Here is a 12817-nt window from a genome sequence, read left to right as displayed (position 1 = left end):
TGTCTCTTAATCGTCCTCTAAACAATGTTAGTCCAATAATGCCGGATACTATTTCATTGATTCCCTGTAACCCCAGCGCCTCGGATTTAATAAGCCCTCAAGTGTTTGATGATCTGAATTAACCAGCGCTGAGAATAATGACCCGCTGAGAAGCGCCGGTAGAGGCAACCAAACGTTTGTTAGTACTATATGCCTGCTGTTGCATTTTACATGGATTATCCGAATCCTCTCTACAGTCTTGTGAGGCATGTATTTCTAAATGGCCTTTTTTTAAAAAAATTTCAGGCGAGGAAACTGAGGCACAGAAAGGATAATTTGTGGGCTGGGGTTGTGGCTCAGTGGTAGAGCGTTGCCTAGCACGTGTGAGGTACTGGGTTCGATCCTCCAGCACCACATTAAAAAAAAAAAAAAATGAAGTTGTGTCCACGCACAACTAAAATATATATTTTTTTTTCTTAAAGGATAATTTGCTCAAGATCACAGACTGAGCATGCAGCAAGACTAAGATTAAAGTAAATTTCCTCTACACTTAACTATAATGAATTAACAGTTTTTAGTTTAAACGGATTATATATGTCAAATATGGTCTAATTAATTGACTAAAAACTCTCCCAATATATGCACATTTATGACTTAACATTTGCAAACATGTTCTGAGTGCTTACTTGCATCCTCTTTGATGTATCATTTTATTGGAAATTTTTCTTGCACAAAAATGTGAACAACTCTGAGGATGCCAAAAAGATAAACCTGTAAAGAGTACTAAAAAATAAATGGGCCATAAAGCAAAACAACAAAATAAAACTGAAAGATGATTCTAAGGTTTTCTGAGTCATTTATGTCTGCGTACTTTATGTATAAAAACTGAATTTTCGGAGCTGAGATTAAATTTAAAAATTACTCAGTCTTAAAAAAAAAAAAAAGCCTAGTTCTTCCATTTTAGTGCAGAGGAAACTAATCTGGAAAAAAAAAAAAAAGATTTTCAGTGACTTGCACCAAATTGACCAGAGTCTTAAAACTGTGCTGAATGTCCTTAAGTGTGTTAGCTTCATGGTATTGACATCAAGACATTCCATATCCAAAATCTGGTTTGATAGTTTTATAACAATAGTGAGCTGGATGTGGTGGCAAACATCATAATCCCAGGGGCTCAAAAGGCTGAGGGAGGAGAATCACAAGTTCAAAGCCAGTCTCAGCAATTTATCGAGGCCCTAAACAACTTAGTGAGACCCTGTCTCAAAATTAAGAACGAAATAAATAAAAAGGTCTGGAGCTGTGACTCAGTAGTTAAGTGCCCTGGTAACAACAACAATAATGAAATTGGCATGAGTGGTATTTTTATTCCCATTTCCATTTCCTTCACTGGAAAAAGTGAAAAGCCTTGGAGACAACCTGGACTTGAAAGCAGATCTCAGTTCAAATTTTGTTCTTCTGCATAGAGACCTTAGGTGAGCTTGTCTCAGCCTTGATCTTTTCAATAGAAAAATGCTGTGCTGCTTCTGTGAAGAATGGTCAAAGGAGTAGAAATTGTATGACATTCGTTTATAGAACAAATGATTAAGAACCAGTAAGTGGTTTTTTGAAAGTTTTTGGTCATAGGGAGCAGTCTAGAGAAGGGGAGAAAGGGCAGCTTTCCAGATTTGCATTACTCTCATTAAGACAAATACTTCATCTCTCTTAGTCATAGCTTCCTTATCTCTGAGATGAAATTGTAATACCACCTCACAGTGTTGTAACAATTGGAGCTGAAGTATGTCAAATGCCTCTCCTTTGCCTCTACCTAGTCATTTTCACGAAGGGAGAGAAGGACAGGATGATGGTACAAGAGGGAAACAAACAAGTCTGGAAAGTGGTTATAAGTTTTTGCTGTATTCTTTTTCCCTGTGGTTTTCTGGACTAATCACATAACCTAACACCTCAACTTCTTCATCTGCAAAAATGTTTTATGGTAGGTCAAATCTTGTCTGTTTTTTTTTTTTCCCATCCCAGTACTTCCCAGTTTAAAAGTACTTCCTTGCGTAGAACAAATCCACTAGTATTATTCTAGATGACTCTGAAGCAAAAATCTCGGTACAGAGGAAATCATTAATTGAGGCAAATAATGATAATAATATTAAGAGAGCAGGAACTATGAGTTTCCCTCCTCCAAAGGAAAAAAGATTGTTTGTAATGTCTGCTCACTCTTTCCTGGGCAGAATCTCTGAGAGTGGAATCTTGGAGAATTTTGTAGTCAGATGGCTATGTTTTAGACAGAGTTTTCTGTTTCAGGAGATTGGTGGGGAGGCCCTAGAATTTGCATTTCTAAAAAGTTCAGGGATGAATCCTCAAATATGTCCAGGTTAAAAGGCTGCCTCACAGAGATTGTAGCCATACCACATAGCAAGAAAGCCTCAGACATCCTAACCCTCAAGCCTGAAACCAAAAGATGGAAATCATGGTGGGCAGAACAATTCAGATTCCTGTGGGACCAGTGATTTGAGGACTTAATGTCTCTCACTTCTCTTCTGGATCCTTAAGATCATTCCAACCTAGGCACAGCCTCAAGGTAAAGGGGAGGGTCTCATATTGAGAAGATTGATATCTCTGCAGCAGAAAATAGGCTTCAAAGAGAAGGAAGGTTCTGTTATAGGAAAAAAAAGTTTCTTACACATCTGAGTTTGTAGACTGAAGTTTATTCATATTACCTGCCAGTTTTAGATAGTAACCAGAAGTCACTCTACACTTGAAGCTAAGCATTGTGAGAAATTTCACTTCATTCAAAGATGGTCAGGTTTTATTTACATTTTTATTGGGTAGCTATAGATGACAAGAACAAAACTAAGGGGAACCAACCCTTAGCTCCCTGGAATCATCGCCTCACTAGCTGGTAAGTTCCTCTAGGGCAAGTTCCCTGCATTTCCTCTGAATCCTTCACCTGGCTCACTAGCATCATCCTGCTTGTACTTAGTAAGTACTCAGTAAATAACTGTGGAGTTGTTACAGTGCTGAGGCCTTCCAGGAAGCTGAGGCAGCATGAAGGCTCCCCTTCAAACACCGACTGATTCTTATAATCAAGTCAAAGATTTCAGACAATTTGCTCAGTTATAGGCCTGAGTTTATTAGAAGGGATGGGAAAGGGGAAAGGGGACACACTCAAAGGTGAGAGTGGGTCTTCTCAGAAAGGAGGGGACAGTGTATCCCCCGTCCTACAGTTTATTAGGAATCCTAGGGAAGTTTCCAGAGAATTCAGATCAGCTCCACCTCTTGACTTTCGACCGACAGCAGGATGACATCAGACATTCAAGTCCCCACTGCCACTACAACTCTAGGTCACTTTGGCCCAACTTGACTGGTTCTAACTGGAACCTCTTCTTACAGATTTTATTATTCTAGGGGGCATCATCCTTATCGTATCCTTATCAGATTTGGTCTATGAAAGGGTTGTAAAGGTCTCCCTCTTCTGGGTAACTTGTGTTCCTCTTATCAACATTATTTTGGCTTACATTTCTCCTGTAGATAACAAGTAGTTTTCTGTGGAATGTGACATGTCCTGTCCACTTGAGCCAGGCAAGGCTGCAGGTAAATTGCCTTTTAAAAGTGAAAGCAGTAGACCCATTTTATAGAATTATTCTCTTAACTTCATGTTCCCACCACTCATGTGTCTGTTCACTATAAGAATGAATAAGTCATGAACAAAATGTATACCAAGAACTTAGGGGGCTGATGCCTGTTGCTCGTGTAATATGGAAGATATTATGTCACACATATCATTATTCAGAAATATATCTGAACTTAAATTAAGGGGCTTTAAAGTGAAGGGAACAATTTAAGGGATTCTTCACATTTTGGACTTGTGTTTTTTGCTATTTAAAACAACAATCATATTTTTTGATTATTGTCATTGCTCATTCCTTTTACAATCAGGGTACAATAAAGATGTGCTTACTCAGCTCCTCGCTTTCTTACAAACCCAGTACAGGCTGCTATGATAAAATACTATAGATTGGGTGGCTTATAAGCAACAGAAATGTATTGTTCAGACTTCTGAAGGTGGGAAGTCCAAGGTGCTGGCAGATTCAGTATCTGGTGAAGGCCCGTTCCTCATAAATGCATTCTTGTAACTGCATCCTCATGTGGTGGAAGGGGCCAACAGACTCTCTTAGACTTCTTCTATAGGACATAAATCCCATTCATGAGGGCTCTACCCTTAATACTGTCACATTGGGGAGTTGGTTTCCACATGCATTTGGGGGACACACAAGCATTCATATTATGGCACTCATGTCACAGGTCACCTCTTTATCTTGGGGTTCTCCAGCACAGTGCCTGCCACACGATGCAAGAACAGTAAGTGCTGCATGAACAGAATGAATGAACCTTTCCTGATCCTCAGGCACTTCCCAACTGAGCAATGGGGCAACAGGGCCTCTAGTGCACTTTTTTTTCCCCTTTTTGATCTGGCTGGTGGGTGGGCAGAGGGAAGGGAGGTGGTTCTCCCACATGTCCTCTTAATTTAGTGGTTCTCAAAATCAATCATTAGAATCCCCTGGAGTTCTTGTATAAACAGTATTATGGGCTCTAACTCCAGAGTTTTTTATTTCATAAGTTTGGAGTACAGGCACAGGAATTTGCATTTCTAACAGTTCAAAGGTGGTGATGTTACTGTTGGCTAGCAGCTATACTTTATAAGCTGCCTCACTAAGTTCATCCACCTAAGGACAGAGACTTTCTTCCTCAATTCAGTATGTTCTCCAGCCTCTGGCATAGTATGGGACATGTAGGAGCTGCTCAGAAAATAGCTGATTTGAGTAACAGTTCAAAAAGTTTATTTTACTGAAGCTAGATTTCAAGTACGTGTGTCTGTATGATTAAGTCAGTACTGTACACGTAAAAGTTCTTAAAACCTGACAGCTAGGGTCTGGGAAGTGGTAGAGCATTTAATTAGCATGCATGAGGCCTTGACTTCTATCCTAGCATGCATGAGGCCTTGTCTTCTATCCTAGCATGCATGAGGCCTTGACTTCTATCCTAACACACTCCACCCCCTAAAAAAGAAAACATGGCATGTAATAACCTTTGTTGTTTTTTTTTTAAATCATAAGTGTAACTTCTAAAATGATATCCATCCAAACTTGACATGTGCTTTTTGGAGTACTTTACATGAGAATAACACAATCTGCATTAAAGGCTTCTTTGAGGCTAGTTGTATAACTCAGTGTAGAGGGTGTGCTTAGCATGTGCCAGGCCTTATGTTCAATTCCCAGTATCAAAACAAACAAAAAAGTCCTTTTAAAGATAATTTAGTTCATCATTATTGACCATCAATAATTTTAAAAACTTGGTTGAGAGCTATATTCAGAAAGATACAGCAGAGAATCTGGTAGACACATTCTTTGCCTTCCTGAGCTTATGCCCAGTGAGAAAGTAAGGCCTGCAAAGTGCATTTATTGAGGATGTTACATTTTGAAAGTAGACAGCAAGTATTATAGCGTCTAGTTATATCTACGAAACTCTTAATCTTCATCTTCTATTAGAACATATCTTTTTCACCTTCTATAAAATACTGAATGTATTTGGTATGGGCCCTGGGTCATTCATAAATATTAAAAACTGAAGTTAATACTCCTTTGAAAATGATATGATTAATATTTGTTTTTAAATATAACCAACAGAAATAACAGGATTAATTTAGAATTAGCTGATGCAGATAATTTGCACATTTATGGTCCAGGCATTTATATATAACTGCCAGTCATTTGAGACATGGACTTCTCAGCAAGTTCCAGTAAGAACAGATGTTTCTAGACAGAATAACGTGCCCACATAGAGCTTGCCATTTTCAGAATCCTGTGGTAAATCCTTTCATAGTGGAGATAATTTTTTCTGAATTATCTTGTTAGCATACATTTTCACTCCTAAATCATCCAAACTGGGACACAAAGTTCGCTTCATAATCTATTCAATCACTAAAACTTAATTTTACATTAAAAAAATTACTGTCAGTTGAATTCTAGGTTCTTGTTTTTGCTGTTCCTTACCTAGCATGGGGTTTGAGACAAGTCATTTACCTCTCTTTGTGAAAGTGGGGAAATCGAAGTTCCTGCTCATAAGGGTATAGTAAAAGGTATAAGAAATAAATTGCTCTAAAGTACTTAATTCAGTGTCTGGCAATCTGTAGGAGTCACCTCTGCAACTAGTCTTGTGCAGGGGTGTCTTGTGGCATGAGAAAACACGAAAATACAAAAGGACAAATGTAGATTCTAGGCCACGCAGAGCCAGTGATAAGTGGATGACAAGTCACTTGAGTGAGCCTGGGTAAAAAGCAGAGCTTCAGCTGGGTTCAGTCTGGTGCCGTCCAGCTCCCAGGCGCCATTCATTGCTGGCATCTTTTCACCACCATTCACCCTTGAAACCCAAATGCTGGTCAAAACTGCAGATTCTTCCAGTTGGAGGCTGAGCCAGGGACACTGGTTCCACTGAGTCAGAACTGCAGCACTGTCAGTGGATGGGACTTGTGTGTGCCCATGAAGTCACACTAGGGAAAGGGGTGGAGAATAGGTCCCAGGAGGAAGATTAATTCTTGATTCTTTAATTTGGGTTTTTATTCTTTTTTCATCCTTTGAAACAGAAGACCACAGAGTGGAATACAGTATCTGCCTCCCGCTTGTTTTGTGGATGACATCTTTGTGTCACAGTCCAAGGGACTGGAAGAAAGTCTAAGCCGCGGGTTACCCACTGATTCTAAAAAGTCTGGGAAAAAATCACAGGGGAAATTTGCCTTTCTACGAGTTAGCACTGACAATTCTGGAGGGAGCTTTCGAATTCTTTCATCGTGAAATTAGATTTCTAAGAGGAGTTCCTGGATTCCTGGGAACCTAAGATTTTTCGTTGTATCTTAACCCCCCAAAATAGCAATTAATAGACTCAAAGCAGCAGCAAAACTGCCCCAGAACTCCCTCTTTAAATCCCCATAAGTAAGAATATCACTCCAGCATCCTCCTCCCAGAGAATTCCCTGGGTCCCGGGCCAGGGCCAGGGGAGGGCCTGGGGACCGGTGGCTGAGCCCAACAGCGCCCTTCAGCCCAGTGGGCGGCCGCCTGCGAGTCGGCTCCGGGCCTGCTCTCGGCGGCGGCGGGTGAAGCGCTCCCCGGGAGCCCGCCACCCAGCCGTCCACCCGCGCGCAGGTACATCCCGGGCGCGTCCGCCCAGCCCGGCGCCGCTCCGGTGTGGACGGTGGCGAGCGCCGGGGCCGGGGTGTGGGCCCGAGCTGCCCGCGCCGGTGGGGGAGGAGAAGCGGCGACTCCGGCCGCGCAGCCGGGGCCGGTGCGGACTGCGCGTCGCCGGCGCATGAGCGCCGCCGGGCCCGGGTCGCCCCGCCGGGCGGGAGCCGTGGTGGCTGGGGCCGGGGGCCGCGGGGGCCGCAGCTCGCGGGCCGCGGCCTGGGCCGGGAGCGCCAGGCGGGCCCGCAGGCGGCCGGGCGCGGGCACCGCGAGCTCCCGCCCTCCGCGGCGCCGGGCGGCCGGGCCACGTGACGGGAAGCGGCGGCGGCGGCGGCGGCGGGGCCGAGCAGCCCTGGAGCCGCGGGCCGGAGCGGGCGGCGGGCCCCAGGCCGGGGGCGGCGCGGACGGCGGGCGCGGGCCTCGGTGAGCGCGGAGGGCGGCGGCGGGCGCCGGGCTGCGCGGGCAGCAGGGGCCGTGGGGCGCGCTGGAGGGTGAGCGCTGCGTGCGCGCTCCGCTCGGGCAGGTGTAGTGGGACGGGAACGCTGGGGACGCGGAGCGAGGGTCTGCAGGGTAGAGCAGGTGTGCAGCTGTGGGTTGGAGCCCGGTGTCCAGTTTGGGGGTCCGGCGTGCTTGCTGGGGGAGCCACTGGATGTTCCCGTGTTTGTGGGATGGGACGGGTGTGCAAGAGTGCGGGGTCAGCTAGTGTGTGTGTGTGTGTGTGTGTGTGTGTGTGTGTGTAGAAGGTGGAGGTAGATCTGGTGCACCTCGTCCTTGACTTGTGTTTCTGGGCACAGGGATCTGGAAGGACTGTCCCCCTGTGCCTCTGGAGCCTCCACCTCTGATCTGAATGGTTTGAACGCTGTAATTGAGGTTTCCCTGACCCCCTTACATCTGAGAGCTAAAGTTTGGGGTCACAGGGCCTGAATTGTTGTCCTGAACTGGGAGATTAGGCGGGGGCATGTTGAGCAGAGAAAGAGGCCTCTCGTGGGGTTCCTGATCCCTGTCTTTGACATCAGATTGAGGGCTGGAAGGTGCACCCTATGGGATTTTCTCTTTCCAGTGCCTTCCAGAGGGACAGGGGGGAGTTGGTGGCTTGCCTCTGTATGTTACATGGGTTGACTTTAAAGACTGATCCTGTCCAGTTTTCTGCTCCCACTGTAGTTTCTGCTTCAAGAAGCCTATCTCCCAGGCCGCTCTGGGACCCTTCCTAGACCTGCTGGAAATGGGCTTCCCACAGGCAAAGAGACCACATTGGGCGCTGTGGTCTTAGTGGGGTTCAATCACTGATGCCCTGGGTAGCCACCTGGTTCGACAGGAAGGAAGGCAGAATTGGGTGTGATTGTGGTTGATGATAAGTTAAGGCACTGAGAAGGTGTGCAGGGAGGATCCTGATGCAGCATGAGCTGGTTGGCTGCATGGTGCCCGCTACTCGGTAGAAGTGGTGGACATACTTCTCTTTTTTAGTCAGCAGAGCTGGTAGATAACTGCATACTCCAGCTCCATGGGCACATAGGAAGGAGCATTTGGCCAGCTGCTTCCTTTTCTTTTTCCTTCTATTTCTGCCAGGCAAGCAACCTCCACAGTTGTAGCAGCAGCCTCTTTGGTGTGTAACAAAAGACAGCCTAGGATACTAATGGAACCCCCTGGAACCTATTCACAACCAGCTTTTCCCAGGCCCCATTTCATCTATGGCATGGGTCTGAAGGCCATAGCCATGATGAGTGTAGGCTGTGGGTTCAATTCCCAGCTGTGGCCCTTGGGCAATTTGCTGCACATTTTGATTTCCTTAACTAAATAGGGTTACTATTACAAAAGGTGCATGGAGTCTAATAGGAAAGTGTGCATGAAAAGCATCTGACACAGGGCCTGGCACTTAATAAATGCACAATAAATCACTGTTAATAAATATAAATGAGAGTGTAGGGCCATATCTCTGTCAGTTCTGAAAATGTATGGTTTTATGCTATGAGTAGTTATTAACCCAATGACTGCTTTATTCTGGAGTTAGACCCATTGTGAATTCTGAATTCCAATTTGCTGTACACATCAAGACATGCATTTCAAATTCACTTGGATAAGAAGCATGGTAACAGTCCTGACTTCCTTCACTCACACCTGTCGTAGAGTTGGGGACAGAGCTGTTCACCACTGCAGGCTCCCAAAGCAGAACCAACCTTGTCCTAAACCTTTCAGAGAAAGGTATTTGAATGGGGTCTGTTCCTCCTGTAGACAGCTCCAAGTGAGGAGTTTTAAAAAGCATAGACTCACTGTCTTGAAAGTGCTGTATTTTCTAGGGTTGATATACAACTAGCATTTCTGTTCACTAAAAGAGAGAGAGAGAGAGAGAGAGAAAGAGAGAGAGAGAGAGAGAGAGAAGGAAGTTATTGTGCCTTATTCTTTCATGCTAATCTTAAAAATTTGTGATCCTTTAAGAAAACTCGAGGAAATTTTGCTTAATGGGTTGAGTGTCTTCATCTTGGTCAGAATCCAGTCCTCATTAGAAATACATTAAAGTAATCATTTGTGGTAGCCAGGTGTTTGGATTCTGCTGAATAATTTGGCTCATACTTTAGAACTTGTCTCCTCAGTGGCAAATCTGACCCGGTTATTTATGCTTATATTTATATATATATATATATATTTATATAAATATATATTTATATAATATAAATTTTATATATATATATATATATATGAAAGTTATATATATATATACTAAATGTAGAAGTAACACCTTAATTCGAGGCTACCCTAAATAAAAAGATTGAATGCTTCCTGCAAAATGTATTCAGAAATCATACTGATGATTTGAGATCAAAATATTTTTCTCATAGTCAAGTAGCTGTTGTTGAATCTTTAAAGATTCAAGAAAAGTAATGTTTGTCAACGAGGACAACTGCCTACATCCCATAGGCAAGTGATAATTTTTCATTACCGTTGAAAAGTTTTCTGTTGAAGAAGTTGTTATCAAGTAAATGCCTTAGAAACCCCTATTCCCATTCTACTCCTTTCTCATTTCCTTCCTCCCCTCCCCAGTTCCCTTTTTCAGTTGTGTTATGGTTTGGATCTTATCTACCCAAGGGCCATATGCTAAAGGTTTGATCACCAGCCAGTGGCACTGTTGAGGGTGGTAAAACCCAGTGGAAAGAAATGATGTCATTTCCCAATGATCTCACTGGGGATGTGGCTTTGAAGGAGGCATTGGGACCCCAGCCCCTACCTCTCTCTTGCTCGGTGGCTGCCATGAGAACACTCCCTGCCTTGCCACAGGCCCCAAAACAAGGGAGTCAAGCAACCACACACCTCTGACACCATGAGCCAAAACAAATCTTTCCCTCCCTTTAAGTTGATTTTCTCAGGTACATTGTCACAATAACAGACAGTTGACTAGCACAAGTTGTAACTGTTAATGATACTCTTATTCTATATGATGTACATTTATATCTATATACACATATAATATGCATACATGTACACACACCATACACATATGGTGTGTACATACCACATATGGTATGTGTATATGGTGTGCATATATATGTATAGATACCAAAATCCTCAGAGGCTAAGTCTCTTATACAAAATGATGTAGTGTTTGCATATAACCTATGCACACCCTCCTTTATACTTTAAATCATCTATGGATTATTTATAATACCTAATGCAATATAAATGCTGTCAATTAGTTGTTATATGTATTATTTAGGTAATAATAACCAAAAAAAGTCTATACAAAATTTTTTTTCCAAATATTTTCAATCTGCAGTTGGTTGAATGCACAGATGTGGACCCACAGATAAGAGGGCTTGATTATTATTGCCCAGGCAAAAGGACATCAACTGTGAATAGTTACATATAGGTATACAGCAGGACAACATTATCAAGATGACAAATCAGAGCTTAGCTGTGTCTCTTTCTTTCTTTTGAGCTCCTTTAGGTCATTGAAACAGGCCCATTTTGTTGTGACTAATCCTTTGCTTTCTTCTTAATTTTCAAAAAGGGGGAAATTTGCCCTTGGTACAAATCAGTGAATTTGTTGCTGACTCCTAGCAAATTTCATGATTGAGTCATAAACAGACGGCTGTGGGTACTTAGAGAGCACATGGCCAGCCTGGGGTACCGTTCAGTAAAAACAATTTATGTGGGCTGGGGATGTGGCTCAAGTGGTAGCGCACTCGCCTGGCATGCGTGCGGCCTGGGTTCAATCCTCAGCACCACATACCAACAAAGATGTTGTGTCCGCCAAGAACTAAAAAAAAAATAAAATATTAAAAAAAATTCTCTCTCTCTCTCTCTCTCTCTCTCTCTCTCTCTCTCTCTCTCTCCCTCCCTCTCCTCTCTCACTCTCTCTTTAAAAACAAAAAAAAAACAATTTATGTGACATAGACGAGTCTCCTGTTTTGGTAGGAAACGTGTAAACGTTGTTCTGTGTCTGAGCAGATAGAATCATGGGAATCGTCTTCTAGACCCGCAACGGGAAGCGAGTCCTCTGCTGATTACCAGGATCCCCTCAGGATGAGCTGCAGCAGGACAGTCAGTTACCTTTAAGTACCCTGGTGGCCTTTTGCATAGAGATGTTGCAGGAGGGACTGAGTGCTAAGAGAAGGTCTGAGATCATACTGCCTACCCTCCATCAATACAGCAGGAAGGACATGGCCTTGGAGTCAGAAACGAGTGGGCAAAGTCCCTGTGTCACCACCTTTCAGCTTTGCACCTTGAGAAGGCTACCTAACATCACCATCTCTCCTAGTAGTGTCTATTTCACAGAGTCATTGTAAGGAAGAAAAGAAGGCTCAGTAGCCTACCAAACCCAGACCCCAGGGGCTGTCACAAAGAACAGTCTCAATGTCAGGGCTATAGGCAGCTGGTGCCATCCAGCCTTGGAGCTGACTTTGTCCGGGGAGGCAGTGTGGCAGCTGGTTAAGGGCACATGCCTGGAGTCAAGTTGCTTAGATTGGCATCCCAGCTCTCCACCTACCAGCCATGGTTAGTCAACCCTTCTGCACTGCCATTTCTTCCCTCCTGGCCCAGAGCAGCTAAATAATAGCATGGGGAAGCCTACAGTTAAGTCTAAGTTCCTGTTCACAGAGGAGGCAGTGACTGGCCCAAGATCATAAGAAAATGGACAAGCCACAACCAGAAGTCAGCATTCCCAGTTAATACTGGGAATGTCACCATGCCCTATGCCTTTTATTTACTATGGCTTATCACTGGGGTGGCCCCATTGAACTGTGAGACCTTGACCCTAACAGAGGGCCTCACTCTTCCCAGCCTCAGGGCTCCCTGTCAGAACTTCTGCTCCCAAAGCTCATGGTCTCCCCACTTCTGTCCCCAGCAAGAGTCAGCTGCCATTTACCCCAATCCATTTGGAGCCCCTCCACAGAGGATATTTCAAATCAGCCAAAGTCCCAGACTCTCCTATCTGTCTGTCTATCTATCCAATCTATCTATCTATCTATCTATCTATCTATCTATCTATCTATCTATCTATCTATCTTTTTGAGACAAGGTGTCACTACATTGCCAAGGCTGGTCTTGAACTCCTGAGCTCAAGTACCTGGGACTACAGGAGTGCTCCACCATGCCTGGCTTCCAAATTCTCCTCTTTGAAATGCAAG

At 43.9% G+C, this 12817-nt stretch overlaps 1 protein-coding gene across 1 annotated transcript in view; it reads left to right on the top strand.

Annotated features, from left to right (window-relative positions):
* The first annotated feature begins 7033 nt into the window (after positions 1-7033).
* Positions 7034-12817, top strand: part of Tgfbrap1 (transforming growth factor beta receptor associated protein 1) — a 62391-nt gene continuing 56607 nt past the window's right edge. Inside the window, exon 1 of the mRNA XM_026411340.2 lies at positions 7034-7163. The gene's annotated coding sequence lies outside the window, so the exon portion shown is untranslated. The remainder of the gene's footprint in view (positions 7164-12817) is intronic.

Source organism: Urocitellus parryii, chromosome 12 (assembly GCF_045843805.1).
Source record: "Urocitellus parryii isolate mUroPar1 chromosome 12, mUroPar1.hap1, whole genome shotgun sequence".
Lineage (NCBI taxonomy): Eukaryota > Metazoa > Chordata > Mammalia > Rodentia > Sciuridae > Urocitellus > Urocitellus parryii.
The sequence above is the reverse complement of the archived record's forward strand: the minus strand, read 5'-3'. Positions and strand labels throughout refer to the sequence as shown.